The 25,990-nt window shown below is 51.5% G+C and overlaps 1 protein-coding gene across 1 annotated transcript in view; it reads left to right on the forward strand.

The window, feature by feature from the left end:
* Nucleotides 1-19,253, forward strand: part of TWIST2 (twist family bHLH transcription factor 2) — a 56,799-nt gene extending 37,546 nt beyond the window's left edge. Inside the window, exon 2 of the mRNA XM_049888602.1 lies at nt 18,357-19,253. The gene's annotated coding sequence lies outside the window, so the exon portion shown is untranslated. The remainder of the gene's footprint in view (nt 1-18,356) is intronic.
* Nucleotides 19,254-25,990: the final 6,737 nt, after the last annotated feature.

Below are 25,990 nucleotides of genomic sequence, written 5' to 3' on the forward strand. Positions count from 1 at the left end.
CCAGAAACAAGAGCAAGAAGTGAACTACTGCTCTGTCAAACCACTGAGATTCAGGGGTTGTTTAAGGTACCCCAGAAGAAAGGCCTGGCAACCCATTTCCAAAAATCCACCATTGAAAACCATATGGAGTACAGGTTCTACTCTGACACACGTGGTGTCGCCGTAAGTCAGAGTTAATTCAACAGCAACTGTGGTTTTTTTTGGTTGTTACAGCAATAGGGCTTAACTTATCCTGACTGAGATAGCACTGAATTAAGAAGGAAAGCAATTTAATAACTCTTAATATCTCTTTCATGTTGTCTTGAAAGCCTTGTGCTTTGCTTTGTGAAATGGCTATATTTCTGGCGAAATTATATAAAGGGAGTCATTTAAGTTAATTTTAGGGGAGCTCAATTTCTGAAGACACTTTTCACTCAAGTTTTTTTTTTTATGTAAGTCATTAAAATTTTCCATGGTGTAACCATGGCTTCATTTATTTATTAAATGTGGAGCTCTAGGTACCACGGAGCCCTGGCGGCACAGTGGTTAAGCATTTGGCTTTTAACCAAAAGGTCGGTAGTTCAAATCCACTAGCCCCGCCTTAGAAACTCTACGGGGCAGTTCTATTCTGTCCTACAGGGTCGCTGTGAGTCAGAGTCCACTCTACGGCAATGGGTTTGGGGTTTTCTTTCTTTCCGAGTGGTGCCCTTATGACGTAGGGAGGACACAGGGAAAAGATGCCCCATGAAGATGCATCTACGCGCCGAGAAACGCCGAGACACCCAGAGCTGCCAGAAGCCGGAAGGGACAAGGAAGGGCCTTACGCTAGAGATGGTAGAGAGAGCATAGCCCTGCCAACGCCCTGAACTCCCAGCCTCCAGAGCTGTGAGAGAATAACCTTCTCTTCTTTAAAGTCACCCCCTGAGTGGTATTTTGTCCTTGCAGCCCCAGGAGACGAAGACAGTTATTATAGGCTAGCAATTTCAGGAAACACGTACAGAAGAGCTGACACGATCCATCAGCCACACAGTCTGTGGGACGGTTTTCCACTTAGGTTTTATTTTCCGAGATGCGACTCTGTGTGTCCGTGAGCAATGGCTTCTTCTTTCCTCCGTTTTGTAGTCCTGGAAAAACTCAACTGTTTGGGAAAATGCAGAATAATTTGGGTTTTTTTTGTTTGTTTAGCTATTCAAAGACATTTTGAAAACAATAAGGGCCATAAGACTTATTTCGGTATGTGAAAATGTAGAAGAGTGGGTTTCTGTCTTAGTTACCTAGTGGTGCTGTAACAAAAATACAACATCTTAACAAAGAGAAATTTATTCTCTCACAGTCTAGAAGGCTAGAAGTCTGAATTCAGGGTGTCAGCTCCAGGGTAAGGCTTTCTCTCTGTGTCGGCCCTGGAAGAAGGTCCTTGTCATCAATCTTCTCCTGGTCTAGGAGGTTCTCAGCCCAGGGACCAAAAGATGAGCTATCCTTCTGGCTCTTGTTTCTTGGTGATATGAGGTCCCCCTGTCTCTCTGCTCACTTCTGCCTTTTATATCTCAAAAGAGATTGTCTTAAGATACAACCTAATCTTGTAGATTGAATCCTGCCTCATTAACGTAACTGCCTGTCATCCTGCTTCATTAACATCACAGAGGTAGGATTTACAGCACATGGGAAAATCACATCAGATGACAAAATGGCGGACAATTCCACAATACTGGGAAACACGGTCTAGCCAAGTGGACACATAGTTTTGGGGGACACAGTTTCATCCATGACAGTTTCAATCTAGGATTTTTTTTTTTTTTTTAATTGAACAACAACAAAGATATGTCAGGATCTCTTTGCTTGCCCCCTGAGGCCTGGAGTGGCCTGGGCAGTAAGGGTTGCCCTCCCTAAACACTCATGTCAGGGACAAAGCTCGCCAGGGCTCCGGTGGTTCTCCATCTCACAGGCCTGCCCTTCACGGGCTGGAATTGCCCGGCCCCACCATCAAAAACAGCACCAGGACCTTCAATTCTTTACAATCCTCAGACACCACAGATGACGCTGCCGGCTCTGTGTGGACTAGGAATACATGCATACCCACTCATACGCGACAGTGGGAGCCTGATCCTTCTAGATCCAGAGGTGCCCGACCCCCTTAGTCCTGCAGACATGCTGCCCTCCAGACAAGAGACCCTATTAGACTTGTGTATTGGGAAATTACGTAGCCCCGGTGGTGCAGTGTTAAGAGCTAAAGCTACTAACCAAAATGTTGGTAGTTTGAATCTACTCTATGGGGTATTTCTACTCTGTCCTATAAGGTCGGTAAGAGTCAGAATTGACTCAGCCAGTGGCAATGAGTTTGGTTTTGGTTATCAGGAAGTTAAGGAGCCCTGGTGGTGCAGTGGTTAAGTGCTCGACTATTAACCAAAAGGTCAACAGTTCAAACACACTAGGTGCTCCAGTGGACAAAAGACCTGGCAATCTGCTCCTGCAAAGATTACAGCCTAGGAAACCCTATGGGGCAGTTCTACTCCATCACACGGGGTCACTATGAGCTGGAATTGACTCGACACCGCACAACAACAACCAGGAAATTACAAGCTTGAATCTCAAAATCAAAATGTTGGGAACTGCAGTTCTTTGTGTGAGAGAGGCTGGCTGATATCTTTCTGGGAGAAGGTACCTAACACATTTTCCAGAGGAAACATCAGCACCAGGTGCTTTTAGGTTAGCTACTAATCCTGGCATTTTCCCGAAGGTTCCTGCTCCTAGTAAATCTTCCCGATAGCAGCACGGCACTCATTAACACCCGCCCAGACCTGGTCTCCTTGCCACACCTGTGTGGATGGCACTGGTCCTGGCTGGAAACTAGTGGGGCCTTCTATCACTGTAACTTTCCTATCTTTATAAGTGATCTTTATAGAAAAAAAAAAAAACAACCGTTGTATCCAGTCGACTCCAACTTGCGACAATCCCACGTGTGTCAGAGTAAAACGGTGCCCCATAGGGTTTTCAGTGGCTGATTTTTTGGATGTTGATTGCCAGGCCTTTCTTCCGAGGCTCTTCTGGGTAGCCTCAGTTTAATGAGGGGCTCGGATAGCATTCCCGCAAGGTTGGTAACCTTTTCATCATACTCCTCTGGGTTCTGATCTTGATGTACGTTTCTATATTAGCCGTACCTGAGGCTTGCAGGCTCACAGGTATGTGTTCAGTGGAGGGGCAAGCCTGGGGGTGAGAGGAGCAGTCTGCCAAATGCCTTCCTTGGCAGATCTATGAGACAGGAGAGTGAGGGAGCTATTTTACCCTCGAGGAGCAGGCCGAGGTCAGGAAAGGCATGTGGAGGCCCAGAGGTGGCGGTGCGAAGACCCGGCTGGGTTCTCTCTGCTGCCTGACAACACCATCACTCCGCGTGTGCACTGGGAGATGCCCAAGACAGGTGCTGCCACGGTTTCAAGGTGGGGAGCACATCTAACACACTCAGCTGATCTTGAGGTCTCTGCCACCTCTCCCACTCTGTACCTGTGCACTGAGAGAGACCCCAGTACTGTCCTGCAGGGCTCGCTGAGTTATCAACCAACGGATGCAGGAAAACCAGGCTACATGGGAAAGTCCATATTCAGTGCAAATGTTTAAGGATAGCCCATTACGAAACCAGACCCCGAGTCGTCAACTCAATTCTGACTCCTGGCAACCCCGTGTGTTACAGGGTAGAACTGCTCCAGGGGGGTTTCTTGGCTGTGATCTTTATGAAAGCAGGTTGCCAGGACTTTCTTCCGTGGCACTGCTGGCTGGGTTCAAACCGCCAACCTTTAGGCTAGCAGTCACGTGCAAACTGTGCCACCCAGGGACCTTTGCTGGAGGCAAGACCTCTGGAGCTGAACATTGGATTTGGTTAATGGAGTAGTAGTTCACCATTTGCCTGGTTATCTCCAGCTCTTATTAAACGTGAACATGCTCTGTTTAATGGGTTATATGGAACTGTGTTGGCTGATTTGAGTGGAGCTCATGCTGCAGGGGCCACACACACCTGCTCTTGGACCCTGGAACTGTGGCTCCAAGTGGGCTGTTGCTAGGCAACCACGGGGGTCCTTCCCCAGCCTCTGAACCTCCCGCCCCCAGCCCCACAGGCCAGTCCAGCCTAGTGGCTCACTTGCCCTGCCCTGCCTCCACAGAGTCACACTGAGGGCCATGTCTTCTGCTCACTGGTCTTGCTCCAGCCCCTCTCTCTCCAGGCCTCAGCCAAGGACCACACACATCTCATGACTCGGTCTCTGAATTGCTCCTATTGGCAATTTAATTCTCCTGTCGTATGTTATTTTTATCACCGTCACAGGCTTCTGTGAGCTGATTTTACCTGAACTGGGGCAACATCTTCAACCTTTGAGTGTGTGCTAGTGGATTTCTTAATTCGACGTGCTTGCCAATCAGAGGTCAGCCTTATTCACGTGGTGCAGGCGTTTCAGAACCAGAGGCAGGCTAAAAATAAACAAATCCAGAGCTTGGGGAATGAAGGCCTTGCCCCAGTTGCAGAAGGGTTGGGTTTACCAAGACCTCAAATGCCCTCCCCAAAGCTAACAATGCCGAGATTCGGTGGGGCCTAAAAGACCTTCACCAGCCAGGCCCTCCTCTGAGCTCCTGGCTCTCCAAGTCAGCCACATTCCTCAAGCGTCGGCCGGAACCCGGGCCCCAGAGACTTGTAGGATTGATTGGGCTTTGGGTTAGTGTGAATCATCCCATCAGTGAGCGAAGGTTTTCCATCCTTTGGAATATCCGTGAATGCATGCTTAAAATATCAAAAATAGTGTATTTACCTGGATCATCTGGAAAACAGATTGCCCCATAAAATCGTTTGTTGTTGTGGTTAGTTGCTGTTCAGATGGCGCCAACTCACGGCAACCCCACGTACAACAGAGCAAAATGTTGCCCAGTCTTGCACCATCATCACGATCGTTGGCATGCTCGAGTCCACTGTCGTAGCCACTTGTATTCTGAGTTCCATCCGACCTCATCTTCCTGCACTATACTGGACAATATGTGGTTGTGATCCATCTGGTTTTCATTGGTGGCTAACTTTCAGAAGTAGCTTACAGATCTTTCTTCCTACTCTGTCTTAGTCTAGAAACTCTGCTGAAACCTGTTCCCCATGGGTGACCCTACTGGTATTTGAAATACCGGTGGTATAGCTCCCAGCATCACAGCAACACACGAGCCACCACAGTAGGACAGACTGACAGACGGGTGGTACAAAATCAATTTCAGCATAGTCATTTCTGTAAACAGTTTCACATTTTAAAACTGAATACATTTTAGAGATGAATCTTGGGAACTAAAAGCTGGCGTAGTCATGGATAACTCATCGCCAGAGTTGTTTCATTACTCACAAGAGTGTTATGGCCTCTATTTTTTAAGCATTCATGGGAAGTAATCCCAGAAATATTTTTTTTGTTTTGTTTTGTTCTTACATTTTCCCAAACTCTCTGCTCCCCAATTAGAACCGATGAGGTGTGGGTGCTCAGAGAGCAGGCCCTGGCATCAAAACGCCCTGAGTTTGATTCCCGGCTCTTCCGTCCCTGTGTGGTGGGCCACCAGCACTGGGCACCAGCTCTCAAAGTCTCCACTTATTCATATTTCCAACGCGGACCATCAGAGCACCTACCTCATGAGATGTTGGCACCTTCAGCAGAATCCCACATGTAAAGCAGGGGGTCTGGCTCTCAGGAAGCCCGAGTGTTGGCTGCCATCACCCACCCCACAGCCCTCCTTTAGCACTTCCGACACACTCCCAGTCATTCCAGATGTGGGAGACTGTACCTAACGGGTCCTCCCTACTCCCTCACTGTCCATCCCCAGTCGACCTCTACTGAAATGGATCTTCCCTGGTCACTTAAACCAAAAACCGATTGCCATCAAGTTGATTCCAACTCATGGTGACCCCATGTGTGTAGAATAGAACTGCGCTTCATAGGGTTTTCAAGGTCGTGACCCTTCAGAAGCAGATCACTAGGCCGTTCTTCCGAGATGCCTCTGGGTGGGTTTGACCTGTCAACCTTTCAGTTAGTAGTCAAGCACTTACCTGATTGTGCTACTCAGGGACTCCTTCCCTAATCATTTACCCATTGCTGTCGAGTTGATTCTGACTCAGCGACCCTATAGGGCAGAGTAGAAGCTTGTAGCGTTTCCAAGGAGTGCCTGGTGGATTTGAACTGCTGACTTTTTTGGTTAGCAGCCAAGCTCTTAGCCACTGTACCACCAGGGCTCTGACTCTCTAACTGTCAAGTTCAGCATCCTATTTAGCCTTTCTGACATATGGTTGGAAACCCTGGTGGCATAATGGTTAAGTGCTACAGCTGCTAACGAAAAGGTCAGTAGTTCAAATCCACCAGCAACTCCTTGAAAACCCAATGGAGCAGTTCTACTCTGTCCTGTAGGGTCGCTATGAGTCAGAATCGACTCCACCCCAACAGGTTTGGGTTCCCCCCCTTTGGCATATGGTTCACCCTCCAGCAGGGGGGCTGCGCCCAGTCGGCCATTCTTGAAATCCACCCACTCGTGGTTTCCACGCACTTCCTCTTATCAAAATGTTTATTTTTAGCCTCCCTTATGTCACCTCCTTCTGGTTGCCCTTAAATGTCTGTACCCCACTTCTGTCATAAAAAAACCAAAAACCAAGCCCGTTGCCGTCCAGTCGATTCCAATTTATAACGACCCTATGGGACAGCTACAGAAGCAGACTGCCACATCTTTTTCCCAAGGAGTGGCTGATGGGTTCGAACCTCTGACCTTTCGGTTAGCAGCTGAGTGTTTAGCCACTGTGCCACCAGGGCTCCTTGATTCTGTCATAGAAAGGAGGAATCCAGAGACCTGGGTTCAATCCTAGCAAAGCAACGGGATCTTGTGGAAGCTACGCAACCTCCCTGAGCCTGATTCTTCATTCTTAAAGGAGAGGACAATGCCTGGTTGCTAATTAACTGATAATTCTCAAATCTGTATCTGGGTTTCAGTCCTGAATGTTTTCTGCTGAGTGAACCTGAACTTCAGGGTGCCCTGAAGGCCCCTCACTCAATATACCCAAAACTGATCTCACTATTTCCCCCAAATAGCTCCTTGTCTCATGTTTTCTGTTTGGCTCATGGGGTCACAACCCATCCAGCTTCCCAGACTGGAGTCCTCGGCCACCCTTCGCCTCATCCTTTCCCTCCTCCATCTAGTTGGTCACTGTTTCTTATCAGTTTAGCCTGTTGCTGACTCTCCAGCCACTGCCGTTGCCCGCCCTGATCCTCACCACCTCTCCTGGACCTCTGCAGGAGCCCCCAAACAAAGACCCTGCCATTGGGTCTTTCCTCTCCCAGCCATCCTTCAAACCCATCCCAAGGCTATCTCTCTGAAATGCAGACCTGGTCATGTCTTAGAGTGTTCACTGCCTGCTGCCATACGCAGCCATGCTGGTCTCTAGGCTGCCCGGTGAGGCCCTTCATGTCTGTCTGCTTTCCACAGTCACTGCTTGCCATCACCCCAAAATACCACACTCCTCCAAGCCACTTTGTCTCACGTCCTTTCACATTTCAGCCTACGACGCCCCTTCACCATCCCACCTGGGGCTCCAGACATCCTTGGAGACTGAGTTCTGACACCCTAATTCTTGGAGGAGCTCCCCGCCAAGTCCCTCGGAAACTTAATTTTTGCCTTACCTGTACTAATTGCTATGTATTATTGTTGTCAGGTGCCATTTTTATACCTTGTTATAACACTTATTGCATTTTGCTGTAAACCCAAAACACAAACCCACTGCCACTGAGTCAATTCCAACTCATAGCGACACTATAGGACAGAGTAGAACTGCACCATAGGGTTTCCAAGAAGCAGCTGGTGGATTCAAACTGCTGACCTTTTGGTTAGCAGCCATAGCTCTTAACTGCTACACCACCAGGGTTTCCCATTTTGCTATAATTATTTATATTTATGATACATTTATATTTTATATCAAAATAATAGTAGACCTCTAAAGCCCCAACTCATAATGACCCTATAGGACAGAGTACAACTGCTCTGTAGGGTTTCCAAGGCAGTAATCTTTATGGAAGCAGACTGCCACATCTTTCTCCCGTGGTGCAGCTGGTGGGTTCGAACCACTGACCTTGCTGTTAGCAGCTGAGGGCTTAACCATTGTGCCACCAGGGCTCCTTATGGACCTTTAAGTACTTCTATTATACCTTTATTATAGCACTTACATTTTGTTATATTAACTCATCTTTGCCGTCTGCCTTCCCCAGTAAGCTGTGAGCTGTCTGGGGACAGGGTCACCTCAGGCGTATTCACCAGCCAGCGTTGAGCTGAGCACCTGGCATGGAGAGGGCCTCAGTGGGCATTTTCTTTAGCTGTTGTTGCTCCTGTCACGGGAGGGGTGTGTGTCTCTTCTTATATTCGTTTGTTCCGTCAAAAGACATTTACCTATTTAATGTCCCTGGGCTCAGATCCGGGTCTGGGGCTGTGGATACAGTCTTATGAGAGGAAGGGTGTCGGGGTCAGGAGACCTGGTCCCATCCTGCACCCACCGTGTGACTTGGAGTGAGCCCCCCTGTGGCCCCTCCCTTCATCTCTGCAATGACAGTGCCTGAGCCGATGGCTCAGTAGCCCTGTGAGGTGACAGTCCATATGCCCCTTCACCCACTCGCAGGCTGCATTTGGCAGCTGAGTTTGGTAGCATCAGGAGCTGTCCCAGCTCTCTGGTGAAGGACTTCCTGGATGGGGAAGGGGTCAGGCGCTCTGGTTATCTGATCACTGGACTTCCGGGGCCTCACTCTTAAGCCGGGGGAGTTCCCTTGGATGCTCCCCCCTGACTTATTGGGAAGAAATGGACCTAGGCTGGGAGCTCAGCTCACGGGACCTGGGTCCTGTGGGGCTTCCCTGCTGGGGCCCAAACAGAGCACACCCTAGGGCTGCCCAGGGGCAGTGGTTCTCAGGGTCTCCCCAAGCGAGGCCGGGGATGCTTGGAGGCTCCCATAGAGGGGACCCAGCTGGCATCCGCAGAGGCAGGCCGCTCCACACACAGTGCAGTGAGTCCCAAGGCTGAGCGGCCAAGCTGGTTGGAACGCTCCCTCCCCTTGAAGGCAGGCCAGTGGTGCCGAAACCACCAGGGAGCTGTGTAACGAGAGCTCCGGCCTTGTAACCGCTTGTTCTCACGCATGGAAGGCAAGCCAGGGGTCAGGCCGTGAGTCACGGGCCGGGAGGGGCGCATGGAGGCCGGGCGCTCAGCCGTCCACTGCCCCTGTGGCCTGGGCTGGGTCCTTGAGCAGAGGAGACAGAGAGGAAGCGGGGCCGGCAGCACCCAGCCATGGCTGAACCGCCCCCCCAAACACCCCAGCTCCGAGCTCAGCTCCAAGCAGCCAGCTCATGAAAGTCACGCTGGGGTCTGCCGTGTCCCAAGCCACTGGCTGTGCCCCCAGCGAGGTCATTTCAGGAGCCGGAGAGCAGACTGCTGACCCATTTGCCGAGCTTCCACCTTCTGGTGTTCTCCTAACAAGAGCCATTGTCCACTGGGCATCCAGAGCTTTGTGGGATGGGGCACTCGGAGCACCCCCTCTGACTGCCCAGAGAGGCCAGTTAGCTTGGGCTCATCCTGCAGAACATGTGGGTGCTAGTGACCGCCTAGGTGGTCACTGGCCTAATGAGAATTACATGGCTGTGGCTTCTGTCGACTCTTTGAAAAAGAGCCCAGAGCCTATGGTATGCCTCCCTGTCGCCATTCAGAGACCAGGACAGACACTCCTTAAAGGCTGAGGCATCTGGGGAAGGGAGGGACACAGCAAGGGGAGAGATGACCTCACTGGCCTCTGAAGAAAGATAGAGACAGTGAGAGAAGGAGAGAAGGAGAGAGAGAGAGAGAGACAGGGTTTTGTCTCTGCTTCTTCCCTCTCGTCATCCCGTGGCAGTAGTCATAATATCCTTAAACTCCTCCTTTGAAGATAAAGTTATCCATAGTAGGATCTGGGTGACAGAGGGCCACTCTGACCATCTGTCCCACCTTTGTCCTCACTTTTACAAGTTGATTCTCAAAGGATTACTGGAGGGGAGGGCAGGCATAGGTTTTGTAGTCATGTGGCACTGTCAGTTTTCAGCCCCTCTGGGCGTTTGAGGCCCACTCACAGCTGGAGAAGGAAGAAACCCCCCACTAGCCACCCTCACCCCACCCAGTGTCCAGCGGGGGCAGCTGGACCACCCACCACCCTGTTTCTCCAAGGTCTGGACATCCCAGATGGCAGGCCTGGCTCCATCCCATGGGGGTGGCCCTGTTTGCAGCCTGCTTCTCTCCTTGGTCAGTCTGCCCTGGTTAGAGCCCCACGCCTCCACCACAGAACATGGTCTGGAAAGAGGCTTCTCGTGCCCTACTTTGAAAGCCAGATACTTAACCCCTCCCATCTCTGGATAAGACGGTCTGGGGCAGCACTGCCCAGGCTGACAGGGGAGGGGGCAGCTGCCCGGGCCAGCCTGCACTCAGGGTCCCAGCAGTCTCTTCAACAGTCTGCTGAAGCCGGGAGCAAGCAAGACCCCTGAGCCAAGAGGGAGGGAAGGGAGTCTTCTTGCTGGCAACCATAGTCCCCGTGGCTCAGTCAGCCAGACGACCGCCAGCTCCAACGTCAGTGTCCACATGTGTGTTCTGACCCTGCCTACTTGCCCATGGCCACCCCAGGAGAGCCTGGGGCCTGCGCGTCTGGGGCACAGCCTTAGCCCTGGGTGACGGCCATGGGGTACCCCCCCCCAACGCCCTGAACCTCGCTCCTGCCGGTCTCTAACTGCTGTGTAAGCACCGGCAAGTCGTAGCACTCCAGCCTCAGTTTCCCTCCCTGTAACCTGCTGGCTATCACAGATGTACCTGATACAGGCTGGACGTGCTCACTCAGCTCTTCCTGCCCAGGAAGCTCTCAGAAGGGCTGGGGTTTGTCCTCGTCAGAGACCGACTCAGCTTGCCAGGCAGGGCCAGGCTCAGTGGTCCTCACCAGCTCCTGATGCCCGAAGCTGCTGGCCAGGACCACCCTTTGAGTGGTAAAAACACAGTGTGCAGGAGTCAGAGAGTCTGTTTTGGAGGTGACCTCAGCCCCGTTCTGATGGACACACCCATGCACACCCCACCAGGTGCAGCATGGCTATGCCACTCATTCCTGGAGACAACTAACAACAGGGCACCCCAGTGGTCGCCTTCCAGCCCAGCTCTGCCCCCTCCTTTCGCCCTGGGGTGGGGTGTCCCTGACAGTGGGGGGAGGGTCGCCAGAGTCATCCAGCCTTCCTCCCGCCTGATGCCCCAAGCCCCCAGTTCCTCCTCCGTGGCCCACGGGTTCCCTGTGTGTAGAAGTCTAAGGACGCCATTTGTTTTCCAGTAAAACTCTGGGCACTCTGGAATGGACTATCATTTACCAGGCATCCTTGTCACTGAGTGCCATCAAGTTGAGTTTTGGCTCATAGCAAACCCATATGATGGACAGTTTTCTTTTTTGTCTTTTAATTTTTTTATTGTACTTTAGATGCAGGTTTACAGAGCAAATTAGTTTCCCATTAAACAATGAATATGCATATTGTTTTGTGACATTGGTTGCCAACCACACAACATGACAACTTTCTCCCCTTTGGGTTCCTCGTTACCAGCTTTCCTGTCCCCTCCTGCCTTCTCGTCCTTGCCCCTGGGCTGGTGTGCCCCTTTAGGCTTGTTTTGTTTTATGAACCTGCCTAGTCTTTGGTTGAAGGGTGAACTGCAGGGGTGACTTCATTACTGAGCTAAAAGGGTGTCCAGGGGCCGTACTCTCAGGGTTTCTCCAGGCCTGATGGAGGGTTTTCTTGGCTATAATCTTTACGGAAGCAGGTCTTTCTCCCACAGAGCCAATGGGTGGGTTAGAACCACTCACGTTTCGGTTAGCACATGAGAAAGCAACCCACAGATGTGCCTGAGAGGGGGGTAGGGAACCCTCAAGAAAAGCCTCAAGGGGAGGCACAAGGAAGTCACCAGGGGAGTGAGCTGGTGCTCCAGGCCCCAATTCTGCACACGCCCTTGTGGCTGGTGACCTTCTCCTGCTTGGGCTTGGCCAGCCACATGTGTGTCCTTTCGAGGCACATGGTCGCATGGTTCCAGTACCTCCACCTCCACCTGGCCCCTCAGTAACAGGTGACTGCTGGTGTCTGTTACTGCCCGCCCCAGGGCAGGGCTGCAGCTAGTGCCCCAGCTGGGCACCTGGTCTGGCAACCTCATCCCTGATCTCCCCATAGCCTGGGCCACCACCTGCCAAGCAGGGGCACCCATGGGCAATGGTGGCTTGTTCTCAATGGTCACGGAGGTGCTGGCCCTGCACGCCACAGTGACAGCAGCTGCTGGTTTCTGTCCAGCCCCTTTATCGTAGTCCCTCATTCAACGTGTACTTGAGGATCATCTACCGTGTGCCAGGTACTGTCCTAGACCCGGAGGACCCAGCTGGGAAGAAACAGCACCTGCCCTCCAGAGCTCCTGGGGGGATAGAAAACATCCTTAAATGTCCGCCGGGCAGACAAGGCCCAGCATTCCGCAGACTGTGCTCGTTTAACCCTCCCAGTGCCCATGCTGTCGGTCCCATCATCACCCCTGTTGCCTGAGTTCCTCAGACGAGGAAACTGAGGCATAGAGAAGTTAAGCCCCTTTCTTCCCCATAGCCATCGCCCCTAAGTGGCAGCGCTGGGACTTAGCCCAGGGCCCGTCCCCTCCAATTCCTTACACAGAATCGCACTAAATGCACTCAGGAGTGACTGAGGCGTAGCTTCCCGTTCCTTCCTTTACTGGTGGAGCAGCGCTTTACTCTAGCAGATCTCCTTGTGTTGACTGTCCTTGCATTCCTGGAATAAACCCTGTTGGTCCTGTCCATCAGTTCTTTAAACGGACTTGGCTTGAGTTTCTAGTCTCCCTTGGGAATTGTTGCATTTAGAGTTTCAGGCAGCCACGATCTACCTTTTGTCATTTCTGTCGTTGTGAACAAGTGTCAGAAGAAATAAAATGGGAAGTGTCCCCCTCATCTTTAAATTCTGGAATCGCCTAGGTAACATGGGAATTGCCTGTTTGTTAAAGGTTCGGTTTATTTCTCCTTGTTAAACTATCTGGTTTGTTACTCTTCGTGGGGTAGATTCAAATCTTTGATAACCTGGTCTATTTATTCTCTAGCTATTAATGCATTAAGGTGCCCTGCTTTTTCCTGAGCGAGTGTGGTAAACTGGATTTAGCGTAGTGCCTGAGAGCACAAGCTCACGAGACGGACCGCCTGGTTTCACACCCTACCGCCATCTTGCTCCCCGTGTGGCTTCGGGCAGATGGCAGCTTGGGGATACCGGGACCTACAGGTGTGCCCCTGCACCCCTGCAATATCTGCCTTCACTTGACTTTGCAATCTCTGAGGATCTTCCACACAAGCTTTAGTTTCCCTTTAGCATTCTTATTGATTTATTTATTTTTGCAGCAGAAGGATCGTTGAACCGTTACCAAACTTGCAAAGACAGAGTCCTAATTCTTTTTCACTTGGATGGAAACGTTTTTCAAGTAGCATTTCCCCAGAAATGGCAGCTATGTGGTGTGTTTTCTGAGACCTTCTGTGCCTAAATGTGTTTCTTTTGCTGTCTCTCCCAAGCAACCCACACATCTGCGTGGCAGAGCCTTTGAAAGCCGCCATTCTTCTTCCATCAAAACTCTGAAAATCCTGGCCTTGACGGTCCTTTATCCGGTAGCACTAGCACAGAGCAGCCAACTCTAGTCTGCTTCTCTTTTGTTTCTTTTTATTTCTGGAAGCCTGCGGGAACTTTTCTCTACTCTTAGAATCCAGGAATGTCTCGCAATGTGGCTCGGCTGTCTGTCTTTCCTGTTTTCTGTCCCAGAACTCAGTGTTCCCTTAGAATCTGAAGACATGGGTCTTTCCTGGACGTGGGGCCATTTCCAGCTCTTGTTATCTCTTTCATGACCCTTTCTCCTCCATCCGTTCCGTTGTCTTTGCCTTTTTGCTCAGCGTGCTGGGAGACTTCCAGGAACCTGTCCTTGATTTATAAATTTTTTTTTTCATTATCTATTTTGCTCTTTCTTCCATTTTTTTAAAATCTCTGGTGGCACAGTGGTTAAGTGCTCAGCTCCTAACCAAAAGTTGGCAGTTCAAACCCACCCAGCAGCTCCATAGGAGAAAAGGTCTGGCGATCTGCTTCATAAAGATTTACAGCCTTGGAAACCCTATGGGGCAGTTCTACTCTATCCTATGGGGTCGCTATTAGTCTGAATTGACTCAACAGCGGCAGGTTTTTGATACTTTTTATTATTTCAAACAAGCCTGTTTTGTTTGTCGATGGCTCCTTTTCTTTCAAAGCCGACTATTCTTATTCTATCTGTGCAGAGTCCTCTGGCATCTCCCCAGAGTGTAAATTCTGGTGTTTTGAAAGTTTGCTATCGGTCACTCAGGGCCATTGGCTCTAGATGCTTGGCTTGGAGACTTCGCCCTCTGAGCCCTCATTTGCCTAATGTATCTCATTTGTTTGGTGTCTACTCATATTTACAGGGAAGCGTGATTTATAACGTCAAGTTGGTTCCGTCCCTCAAGCCAACTCTGGGTGATTGATGGGGTGTCTGGGGAGCTGTGTTGGAAATAGTAAGGGGGCTGCGGCCAGGCGTGGTGACAGGGGAGGAGAGTCACAAGAGAAGGACACTGCTCGCCAGATGCTCCAGAGCGGGGAGGGCTGGCCCATTCGAGATGCATTTGCCATTCCTGGTCAAGATCCATCAGGACAGATGGCAGGTGTGAGCTTTCTCCACAGCTGGGCACATCGCTGTTCATCTGAGCCTGGTACATTCTCCCCAGCCTGACATAACTGGAAGCCCAAGGGCTGTAGGCGATCTTCGTTCTAGGTGTAGTGAGTGGGAGGAGAGACAGCAACAGCAGGGCACAGGGGCAAATAGGCAGGTGGTAGCCCCTTGGGGGTGAGCTCAGAAACCGTGGAGGTCCCGTGGAGGCCAAGGTCATGCCACTTTCCACGCTGGGGGAGCCAGGTAAAGCATAGGCAACACCAGGAACACCTGCTTCATGCTGTGGACGACGGCCACATCCCTGGTGTTCTGTGGTCGGTTCCTGGCCTTCTGATCCTCACCTGCCACCCTCTAGTCTCCACTGTAGAATCTCGGGACAGGTGTGTGTCCTGTTCTGACTAGAGACTTCACACCTGTGCTCATCTCCCCCCAACTTATTTTTCTCCTTCTTTAGAAGTTCTACATTATCTGTGGGTATTTCACCTCCGTCTCTTTCTGGTTGCAGAGTTTTGTCTTCATCTTTTTTTTGTTAACACTGTCTACCCTGTGTTCTAATTTATTAACAAACTTCTTCTTCTCCCCTGCTGTGGTTCTCTGATTTATCCTGGGGCTTTCTCAACAACTAGCAGCATTCCTGGCACACAATGAATGCTCACTATGTGTGGGAAAGATGGACGGGTGGATGGAAGGGCAGGTGGATGGATGGGTGAATGAATGGATGGATGGGTGAATGGGTGGATGGGTGGGTGGGTGGGTGGGTGGGTAGGTGAGCAGATGGATGGATGGCCTTATAATAAAATCCTTCCCCCTTCAGCCCACCACTGCCTCTCTCTGAAGAATTTTCATTGCTGTTTCCCTCCCTGTGTTAGGCACTGGGGATATAGTGTTCTATAAGACCCTTTGTCTGTCAGGCAGGCTGGTGTGGGAGAGAGACAAGGACAGGGACTCTCTCGGTCCAACCTTCAAATGCTGCCCTTCTGCAGCTCCACCCACCATCCACTTCTCCCCCAGGCAGGCAGAGGCAAAGGTGGTGAGTGGACATGGGACACGTGCACCGGTTTCAGGTGCCTTTTATGTGCAGGAGGCTGTACTGAGTCCCAGCTGTTTTACATTTATTGCAGACATGGCTGGGGTCAGGGTGACATCAGGGGGCCGGGCCCAAGGCTCTCGGTCAAGAAGACTAATGAACCTGTGGCTGCATTTCTGCCTGAGTCCTGGGCCTGCAGGCTTGAGAAGCAGACCCTGAAACCCACCACTGGCTGGGGACGGCCCCTGTCATTTCTGGCTTTTCATGGATGATACTCTGTTTCCCCTTGGAGGGTTGATTCGGCTCATATATCAAAAACTGTTGTAATTATTTCCTCCCACTGAGGAAGACTTCCACTTAGTTCTCCCTAGCTAACCCCCTTATTAATTATCTAATTACAACCACATTCTCCAAGAGAGCCGGCTTTGACTGTCTGCCCAGGACCACTTAAAAAGTGCTCTGAGCTTGGAAAAAAGGAGTGTGTGTGTGTTTCCATGCACATGAGTTCCAGGGAAAATGGGTCTTAGCCTTTCAGATCTTTGTCTTGATTCAACACAGGTCTGTGAGTTCCCTGAGGAGCTCAGCCTGTGGGTCCAAGTGTGGAGCGTGGAGCTCTGTGTGCGAGGAAGCTGACGCCCCCTGCCACTGCGAGTGGTTCAGAGTCACATACCCTCACACTTACACACATGCTCACACACAGGCACACAGGACACATACACTCACACAGACATATACAAACTGACCCATACACACACATACACGCTCATACACAGAGATGTACACACACTGAAACATATGCACACACTCACACTCACACAGACAAATGCACACGGACACACACAGAAACATACACTCATACACATATTGACACAGGCACAGTCATACAGACACACACACTGACACATATGCACACACAGACATACACTCATACACACGCTCACACACACTGAGACATGCACACCCTCACACATACAGAGACACACACACGCTTACACACAGGCACCCACTCAGACATGCACTCACACAGACGCACACTGACATGCATATGCTAACACGTATATGCACACTGACACACACACAGAGACATACGCATACTGACACATATGCACACACACTCATACACACACACAGAGACACACACACGCGCGCACACACACACACACACACCACTGAGAACGTCCCCACTGCTGTATTAAGAACTCTCCAAGTTTTCGGGCCACGGCCTCAAGTGCCCCTCTTTGCCCTCTTCCCCAGGGGACAAGTCACTCATGTTTCTGCGGAGCTCCGTGTTCCCTCCTTGGGGGAGCCCTTCCTGACTCCCATCTCCTCCCCTGCAGCCCCTGTAGGCCTCTGTGCAGCCCACCTAGGGCTCGTGTGCTAGCAGAGCCCTCACCCAGAGAGCCCCCCCAGGTGCAGAGTGCATCGCCCGAGCCCGTATCGGGTTCCCGATGCATTCCTGATTGACGGACTTGGTCGCCAGATGTGGAGCTGGGCGCTAGTGTGCCCAGACCCTGCCATAGGCATGAAAGAGCCCACAGCGGGTGGGAACCCAGGGCTCACAGGCTGGGCTTTTGGGATCCCCAATAAAGCTAAGGATCTCCAGGGACAGATATGCCATAAACATCAGGACTGGTGCAGGTTGGCCAGGGTACAGCCTGGCGCTGTAGGAGAAGGACCCCGGGAGCAGGCAGAGGAGGACCTGTGTCCCCACAGGATGATGCTGAAGCCAGCAGTGGAGTGTTAGATGCCACATTCCGAAGTCGAGTTATAACAATCTTAACAAAGATTTTATTGGGAGTAAATGGAATTGTTGTAGCAAGGAAGCCGAGCACTCAGGAGAAGACACAAGGACTTCGAGCTGAGTCAGATGGTGGTCACCTTTTATAGAAGCTTTGAGGAAGTGAGCTGGGGAAAAGCGACAGGTTCTGGAAGGCAGAGGCAGGTCCTTTCTGTGATTGGGCCACGTGTCCTTGGTCCTTTCTGTGGTTGGGCCACGTGTCCTTGGTCCTTTCTGTGGTTGGGCCACGTGTCTTTGGTCCTTTCTGTGATTGGGCCACATGTCCTTGATCCTTGGTCCTTTCTGTGATTGGGCCACGTGTCCTTGGTCCTTTCTGTGGTTGGGCCACGTGTCCTTGGTCATTTCTGTGGTTGGGCCACGTGTCCTTGGTCCTTTCTGTGGTTGGGCCACGTGTCCTTGGTCCTTTCCGTGGTTGGGCCACGCGCCCTTTCCTTGGTTTGTAATAGGTGTGAGGGTTCTTGGCTTTACGATGATGAAGTCTCTAGAGAATGACAGTTTGGAAAATACCAGTTATGGCAGGTTTAAGGATCCCTGGTGGTGCAACAGTTAAGCTGCTAGCTCAAAGGTTCAAACTCACCCAGCTGTGCCTAGGGAAAGAGACCTGGCAATCTTCTCTCATAAAGACTACAGCCTGGGAAACCCTAGGGCCAGTGATGCTCCATCACATGGGGTCACTGTGTGTTGAAATTGACTCAAGGGTGCCCAACAAGGTTTGTAGGTGAAATGGTCTGAATTGGTTGCGGTCGCTTTCGGGTGAAAGAGTCTCACCTCCCTCCTTCCTTGTCTTCCAGACTGTCCCGTATGTCTGCGGCTGAAGTGGGACTGGGATGTATCCAAGGCTGTAACTTCTGAAACCCGAACGACCTCAAGGAGACCCCCACCCTGCTGTCAGCCCAGAGGAACAGCAGCAGCCTCGACTTTAAGACCCCAGACTTGGCAATCTCATCTCTCCAGGGACCACCCGCAGATGGAAGTGGCTCTTACGGTCTTTCTTGCCAATGGCATTTCCATTATTATCCTCGTCGCTGTTCAGACTTTTCCTCCAGGTTTTGTTTTGGGGATCGGAGGTTAGGAGCCCTGGTGGTGCAACAGTTAAGCACTTGGCTACTAACTGAAAGGTTGGCGGTTCGAACCCACCCAGCAGCTCTGGGAGAGAAAGACCTGGTAATCTGCTCCTATAAAGATTAGAGCCTCAGAAACCCTCTGGGGCAGTTCTACTCTGACCTACAGGGTCACTGTGAGTTGGAATCAACTCCACGGCACCCAACAACATCATTCTTTCTAAACATCTAGATTCAGGAACACACAAGAATTTGGATGGTGGAATTGTGTTTCCCTCTAAGTGCCTCTTTTAATGTATATTTTTTTAATAAAACAGAAATGCATTCCTGTACCGTTCTGTTGAAACTGGACCCAGGCTCTCAGAGCCCCTTCCCCACCGCTCAGCCTCTGCCTGATTGTCTCAAGTAAACCTGGAATCCTTCTCCCCGCCCCTCTGCCATTTCTCTTTCTCTGTGATTTGCTCAGCTAACCATTTTTTATATTTTCTGTTTCAGTGTATATGTTGCTTATGTGTTTTATTTATTGAGATATTTTTAACAAGCTACGTGACTGCCTTATGGCTGTGTGTACCGCCTCCCCTCCTGGGAACAATAAAGACGTCAGCTCAGCCCCTGTCTCGTCCTCTCTGCTCCCCTCTTTACTCCACAGCCCACAAAACAGGAAGACAGAGCAGGTGGAAAAGGTGACCGTCACTTCAGAGAGTACGAGAAAGGATTCAAGGCATTTTGTGTTGTACAGCGTTGCAGAAATTTCTAGAAACTGCTCAGTCTAATGTGTGGAGTCCCTGGGTGGCGCAAACGGTTTGCACTCAACTCCTAACCTAAAAAGGTGCTTTGAACCAACCCAGTGGAGCTCCGGAAGGAAGGCCTGGCAATCTGCTTCAGTCAAAATTACAGACCAGAAAACCCTATGGAGCACAGCTTTACTCGGTAGCACTTGAGGTCACCATGAATCGGAAATGACTCAGCAGCAATGGGTTTGGTTTGGGATTTGATCTTTTGAAAGTGGATCACCAGGCCTTTCTCCTGAGGCTCTCTGGGTAGGTCTGAACCACCAACCTTTTGGTTAGGGGTTGAGTGCAAACTATCTGTGCCACCCAGGGACCTTTTCCAAAAGCCCTACAGAGCACACTTTTACTCTGACACACATGGGGTCACCATGAGTTGGAGCCAACGCAGCAGGAACCGGTACTGGTGACTCTACGTGGTTGCAAGTGTTGGCCGACCCAGGCCCGGACCGTGGTGAAGTCTGCCCCGGTCCCGTGGACGGGTCTCCTTGGGTACTGCCTCCCAGAGCTCAGCTGCTGGGGCTCACCACCCTCAAGTCCATTTCCTGGGCTTCCTATCAAACTTCACCCCTCCCATGTCCTGTTCCCCGCTGGCCCGTCCAGCTCTACAAGCCTCCCCCGACTCACAGATGGAGGTCCGTGTGCTCCCAGACCAAGGGCCGTGGGTGTTTAGAATCCATCTGGCCCCCGTCCTAGACTTGAATCCCGCACTTCTACCCCTCAGAGCCTCGTACTTGGTAGCAGGGGTGAGGCTGAGTATGATGAGAACCTATTTGTGCAGGTGAGGACAGAGCCCTGGCCCAGAAATCCCCAAAGGCCACAGGCTGCACTGAGAAGGAAGCTCTGGCGGGGTCTGGTCCAGACGGCAGGGAACAGTGTGGCCACGTCGCTAGAGCCCTGCCCGCTGTCCTCAGGCCCCCGGGAGTGGGGGCTTCCAGCTTCGTAGACTGCAGGTCCCAAGGTCACCACCCAGAGCCACTGGAGGGAGGCCTTCTAGGGGACACGTGGTTCCAGGCGCTGGTAGGTGGAGCTGCCCATGAACAAGAGTCCACACAGACCCACCCGGGTCCCAGATAGGAGCCTGGGACTAGGGGTGTCTGGCAGGACTGGGCTGGCCTCTGAGCCCTCTTCCTCCACCCCCACCCTGCTTCCAGGCCCACCAAAGGGGCAGGATTTCTGGAAACACCAGCCTGACCTCATCAACCATCACCCGGCTTATCCAGCACCAGAGTCACCTGGGGGGTCTGTGCTCCTGCCGTGGGGGCCGGTCCCTGCAGGAGGAGCTCTAGCCTGGGGCACATACCCACACACACTGTACACACACCCCTTGCAGATACTTTGGGACGGCAGGACCGGGCAGCTGTGGTCCTCAGCAGTGGGAAGCTCTGCCCTGCACTGCCCTGCAGGGCTCTATGAAGACCCTTGGGGCCATGGCGGCCACAGAGGTTATGGAGCTGCCTCCCTTGCTGTTGTGAGCTGCCATCGAGTTGCCCCTGACTTATGGGGACCCCATGTACAACAGGACAAATCGCTGCTTAGTCCTGCGCCATTCCCGTGATCATTTGCAGATTGGACTATTGTGATCCATAGAGTTTTTATTGAAGTAGATCTCCAGGCCTTTCTTCCTGGTCCTTCTTAGTCTGGAGGCTCTGCTGAAACCTGCTCAGCATCATAGCAGCAAGCAAGCCTCCACTGGCAGATGGGTGGTGGCTGTACACGAGCTGCATTGCCGGGAAGGGAACAGGGTCTCCCGCATATAAGGTGGGAATTCTACCACGGAGCCACCACTGTCCCTGTTGCCTCCCTGAAGTGATTAAAGGAAAAACAGTAGCAAACCACAGAGTGTGTAAAGTCCAGATAGGACGGCTATAAAGGACCTCTTTCTAGATTTCCAAATTGCAGAATCCCCTCTTCCTCTTCCCTGACCGGCAGCTGGTCTCCAGCTGAGGGATCCGCCAAGTGCCTCCTCAGGTGGTCAGGCTCTGTGAGTCCCTTGTCCCCAAGGCTGAGGCTAAGGGCGTGGCCAGGCATGACCATCACGGGGGGCAGGAACCAAAGTGCACCCGTGCCAGCGAGGTGGACACCTGGACCAGGAGTGACCAAGAGGCAGAGTCACAGAATTGAGGGTCGGGGTGGAGCTGAGTTGGGCCTCAAGGAAGTGACCCCAAGACCAAAGTTCATATAAGGGCTGAGGCCATTTCCCAGGAAGCCAGACACCCTCCCCTTGGCTCCTGGGCCCCACTCCCTGCCCAGACACATACTTTCAGGGGATGTACTTCCTTGAGGCCTTGCCGTCTCTGTCCACCTCGGCCACTGTATGCCCTGACTGGGGCTCGCGTCTCTGGGCTTCCCCAGCTGAGGACTCTTTCCCCCTTGCCTGGACCTCTCCCGGGGTCTCTCCTGAGGACTCACCCCACCCCCCCCAGCTCCAGGAGTTCTAGGAGCCAGTCACCTGGAACTTGGCAGCTGTGAACACTTGATTGACCTGCTGTTTCCACCCCCACATTCCAAGATAAGGGTGCTGAGCTTCCTGGAATATGTGAACACGCACGTACAGCACACACAACAACACGTACACACACGTGTACATATACATGTAGATGTATGTATACATGCAACGTGTGTGTACGCACCAAACCTACCAAACCCACTGCCGTTGAGTTGATCCCAACTCATAGGGACCCTACAGGACAGAGCAGAACTGCCCCATAGGGTTTCCAAGGAGTGCCTAGTGGAGTCGAACCGCCAATCTTTTTGTTAGCAGCTGTAGCTCTTAACCACTATGTCACCAGGGCATCTGTGTTTTATGTAACAAACTGCTGGTCCAGGAGAGAAGGTGGATGGGCTCAGCTGGATGCTTCCCCTCACCTGGGAGTGTCTCCGGGCCGCTCGCCTGTGTGCCGGCTCCTGCCCTGGGCTCTCAACGCTGCTGCCACGGGCACTCAGAACTCTTGGCCATCACAGCTGCAAGAACGTGCCTGCCCGGCCCTGTGGTGCAACCGTTCCCAGGACACGCCTGGTCAGGTGGCCTGTGAGTCCCTGGGAAGGAGGGCGCACTCCAAACACAGGTATCATCAAAAGGAAAGTTACTCCAAGCCCACCTCCTGTCCTCCCCGCTGTGGCCCCGGGGAGTCAGACGGAGCCCTGGAAAAGCAGAGAGGGAGTGGAAAGCCAGCAGGTCCTGCCAGGCTCACACGGGGGGCTGGGTACAGACATGCAGGGAACTCCCACTCAGGCAGGACCCGCCACCCCGCCAGGCTCCAGCACAGGCTGTGCTGGGCTTGGGTTTAGGTTCGGGGTGTGGCTGTCTTGTCGGGGAAGACCACGTGGGGGAGGGGCCTCAGCGGGTCACAGACTCCAGTGTCTGAAATATCTCCTGGGGCTGGAACGCGGCCAAAGCGGACAAGATGAAATGTCAAAGCCGTGTTCCTTGCTTTCACAAAGGCTACTGCACAAACAGAGGGCTGGGCGTACAAGCTGTCAGTGCCGGAATGCAGGCTCCGTGGCTGAGAGCCTCCTGGGCCACCGAGACACGAATGGGAACCCAGTGCATTGATGGAGCAGACGGCACGGTGAGGGGTGTCACAGCGCCAGTGCCCGCGTTCCTGGTGTGGCCTGTGCTGTCCTGGAGGGTCTGATGCAGGGGGACGCTGCACTCCCCACCCAGGGATGAAGGCACAATGCTCTTCTGCAGAGTTACTGGACAACGTGAGCACCCGCTGTCCAGGAAGGTAAAGCCGCGTGGACAAGACGGGGTCTCTGACCATCTGAGGGGGCCCTAGGAGGGACCTACGTGGGGTCCTTACAGCCCCAAGTCAGAGAGGGGTCTGCGTTTCGTTTTCTACTATTACCCTGCAGGGGTCGCGAGAAAGAGCAGAGTTAGATGTTCTTCACACACTGTCTTAGTCATCTAGTGTTACTATAACAGAAACACCACAAGTGGATGGCTTTAACGAAGAGAAATTTATTTTCTCACAGTCTAGTAGGTTACAAGTCCAAATTCAGGGCGTTGGCTCCAGGGGAAGGCTTTCTTTCTCTGTCAGCTCTGGAGGAAGGTCCTTGTCCTCAATCTTCTCCTGGTCCAGGAGCTTCTCAGGCACAGGGACCCCGGGTCCAAAGGATGCGCTCTGCTCCTGGTGCTGCTTTCTTGGTGGTATGAGGTCCCCAACTCTCTGCTTGCTTCCCTTTTCTTTTATCTCCTGAGAGATAAAAGGTGGTGCAGGCCACACCCCAGGAAAACTCCTTTTACCTTGGATCAGGGATGTGACCTGGTAAGGGTGTTACAATCCCACCCTAATCCTCTTAACATAAAATTACAATCACAAAATGGAAGAAAACCACACAATACTGGGAATCATGGCCTAATCAAGTTGACACATATTTTTTGGAGACACAATTTAGTCCATGACACACATCTGAGAAGGAATTAGTCTTCAGGTGATCACGCTCAGAGGCTCAACCTAACATTGCCCCACAGACACCTTACACCCAAAGACTAAAATGAGAATGTCCAGTCATCTAGGACAGGGGCATGCCCACAGGTATAGATAGATTGATCAGCTGATAGATAGATCTAAGATTAAAAAGTTGTATTTTTAGAATTGTGGTGTTGGCAAAAAATATTTAATATACCACGGACTGCCAAAATAACAAACAAATCTGTCTTGGAAGAAGTACAACCAGAATGCTCTTTAGAAGCAAGGATGGCAAGACCGTGTCTTCCATATTTGGACATGTTATTAGGAGGGACCAGTCCCTGGAGAAGGATATGGTGCTTGGTAAAGTAGAGGGTCAACTACAAAGAGGAACACCCTCAACCAGATGGATTGACACAGTGGCTACAACGATGGGCTCAAGCATGACAACGGTTGTGAGGATGGTGCAGCACTGGGCAGTGTTTCATTCTGTTGTACGTGGGATCGCTATGAGTTGGAACTGACTCGATGACACCTAACAAAAACAACAATAATTTTTTAAAAAGCTGAATGTTGAAGGTCCTTGGTTGTATAAGTGGTTTGTGATCAGCTGCTGACCTAAAGGTGGGCTGTTTGAACTCACCAGTGGCATCATGGAAGAAAGGCCTGACAGTCTGCTTCTGTACAGATCACAGCCAAGAAAACCGTCTGGGGCAGTTCTACTCCGTCACATGGGGTCACTGTGGGTCGGAATCAACTCGACAGCTATGGGTTTTTGCTTCTTTTGGATATCTTTTTAAGTGATAGCGTAATAACCCAGATAACCCAGTGCTGTCGAGTCGATTCCAACTCATAGCAACCCTACAGGACAGAGTAGAACTGCCCATAGAGTTTCCAGGGAGCACCTGGTGGATTCGAACTGCCGACCCTTTGGTTAGCAGCCGTAGCACTTAACCACTACACCACCAGGGTTTTATTCTCGTCGTGTGATAATAAAGCGGATCATTTCTGCAAAGATGTTTCAGAGTTTGTCCCTTTTCCCAAGGGCTCCTCTTAGGGGGCTGCTCCTCCCAGTGCCGTGTTCACTTGGCAGCCAGCTGCCGGTCACTGTGTCATCCATCCAGCACTCCGGGGAGACTGACCAGTGTAGATGGGAGAGTTGCTAGTGGCAGCTGGGCAGGGCCGTGGTAAATGGTCAGTCTGTTGGTGAGTATTTCTATTTTATGACCTCTGTTTCTAAACAACCGTGTAGCAGAGGGGACTCAGGAAATGAAAAGCCAGATAGTGGGACTCGCCTCTTATGACCATTTCCAATTCACAGATGAGGAAATAGAGGCACAGAGGGGTCAACCAGCCTGCCCAGGGTATTGGTGCTGTGACTCCAGCCAGCTTCGCCTGCCTCCAAGCTCGTGGCGTGGCCTCCCGGCATGGTCACCAGCTGTGGGCACAGCCACAGATATGACTTCCGGCAAACACAGGGAAGGAAAGTAATGGGGAGCTGTTTAAATGCACCACAGGGTCCTGATTTTTAATAACTCTTCACTACATCGGACCCAGTTACACTTCACTACATACCCCAAGTTAGCATCTATAGGTCAGGCGTCTACGTATCGCATTATCTTAGAGCACTCACCTGTATATATCTCCCTTTATCAGTTCACAGCCACCAGGAGTCAGATTTGACTTGACTGCAAGTGTTTTTGCTTTTAATCAACTCATATCTTCTTAATAGATGTTAACACTGTGGTCCAAAAAGTTTATTTGAAAACGTGGATTGAAAGAAAAGAAACAAGCCAGTTGCCATCGAGTCGACTCCAACTCCTGGGGATGCCACGTGTGTCACAGTTGGCCTGTGCTCTGTGGGGTTTTCGATGGGTGATTTTTGGAAGCAAACCACCAGGCCTTTCTCCCAAGGCACCTCTGGGGGGTTCAAACCACCAACCTTTTGGTTAGTTGTTGAGAACTTAACTGCTTGCACCGCCCAGGGACTCCAAAAACATGGATAAACAAAAAAAACCAAACCCATTGCCATCGAGTCAATTCTGACTCATAGCGACCCTATAGGAAAGAGCAGAAATGTCCCATAGAGTTTCCAAGGAGCGCCTGGTGGATTCAAACTGCTGACCTGAAGCAGGTAATAAGATAAGCCATTGGAAGCATT

Source organism: Elephas maximus, chromosome 6 (assembly GCF_024166365.1).
Source record: "Elephas maximus indicus isolate mEleMax1 chromosome 6, mEleMax1 primary haplotype, whole genome shotgun sequence".
Lineage (NCBI taxonomy): Eukaryota > Metazoa > Chordata > Mammalia > Proboscidea > Elephantidae > Elephas > Elephas maximus.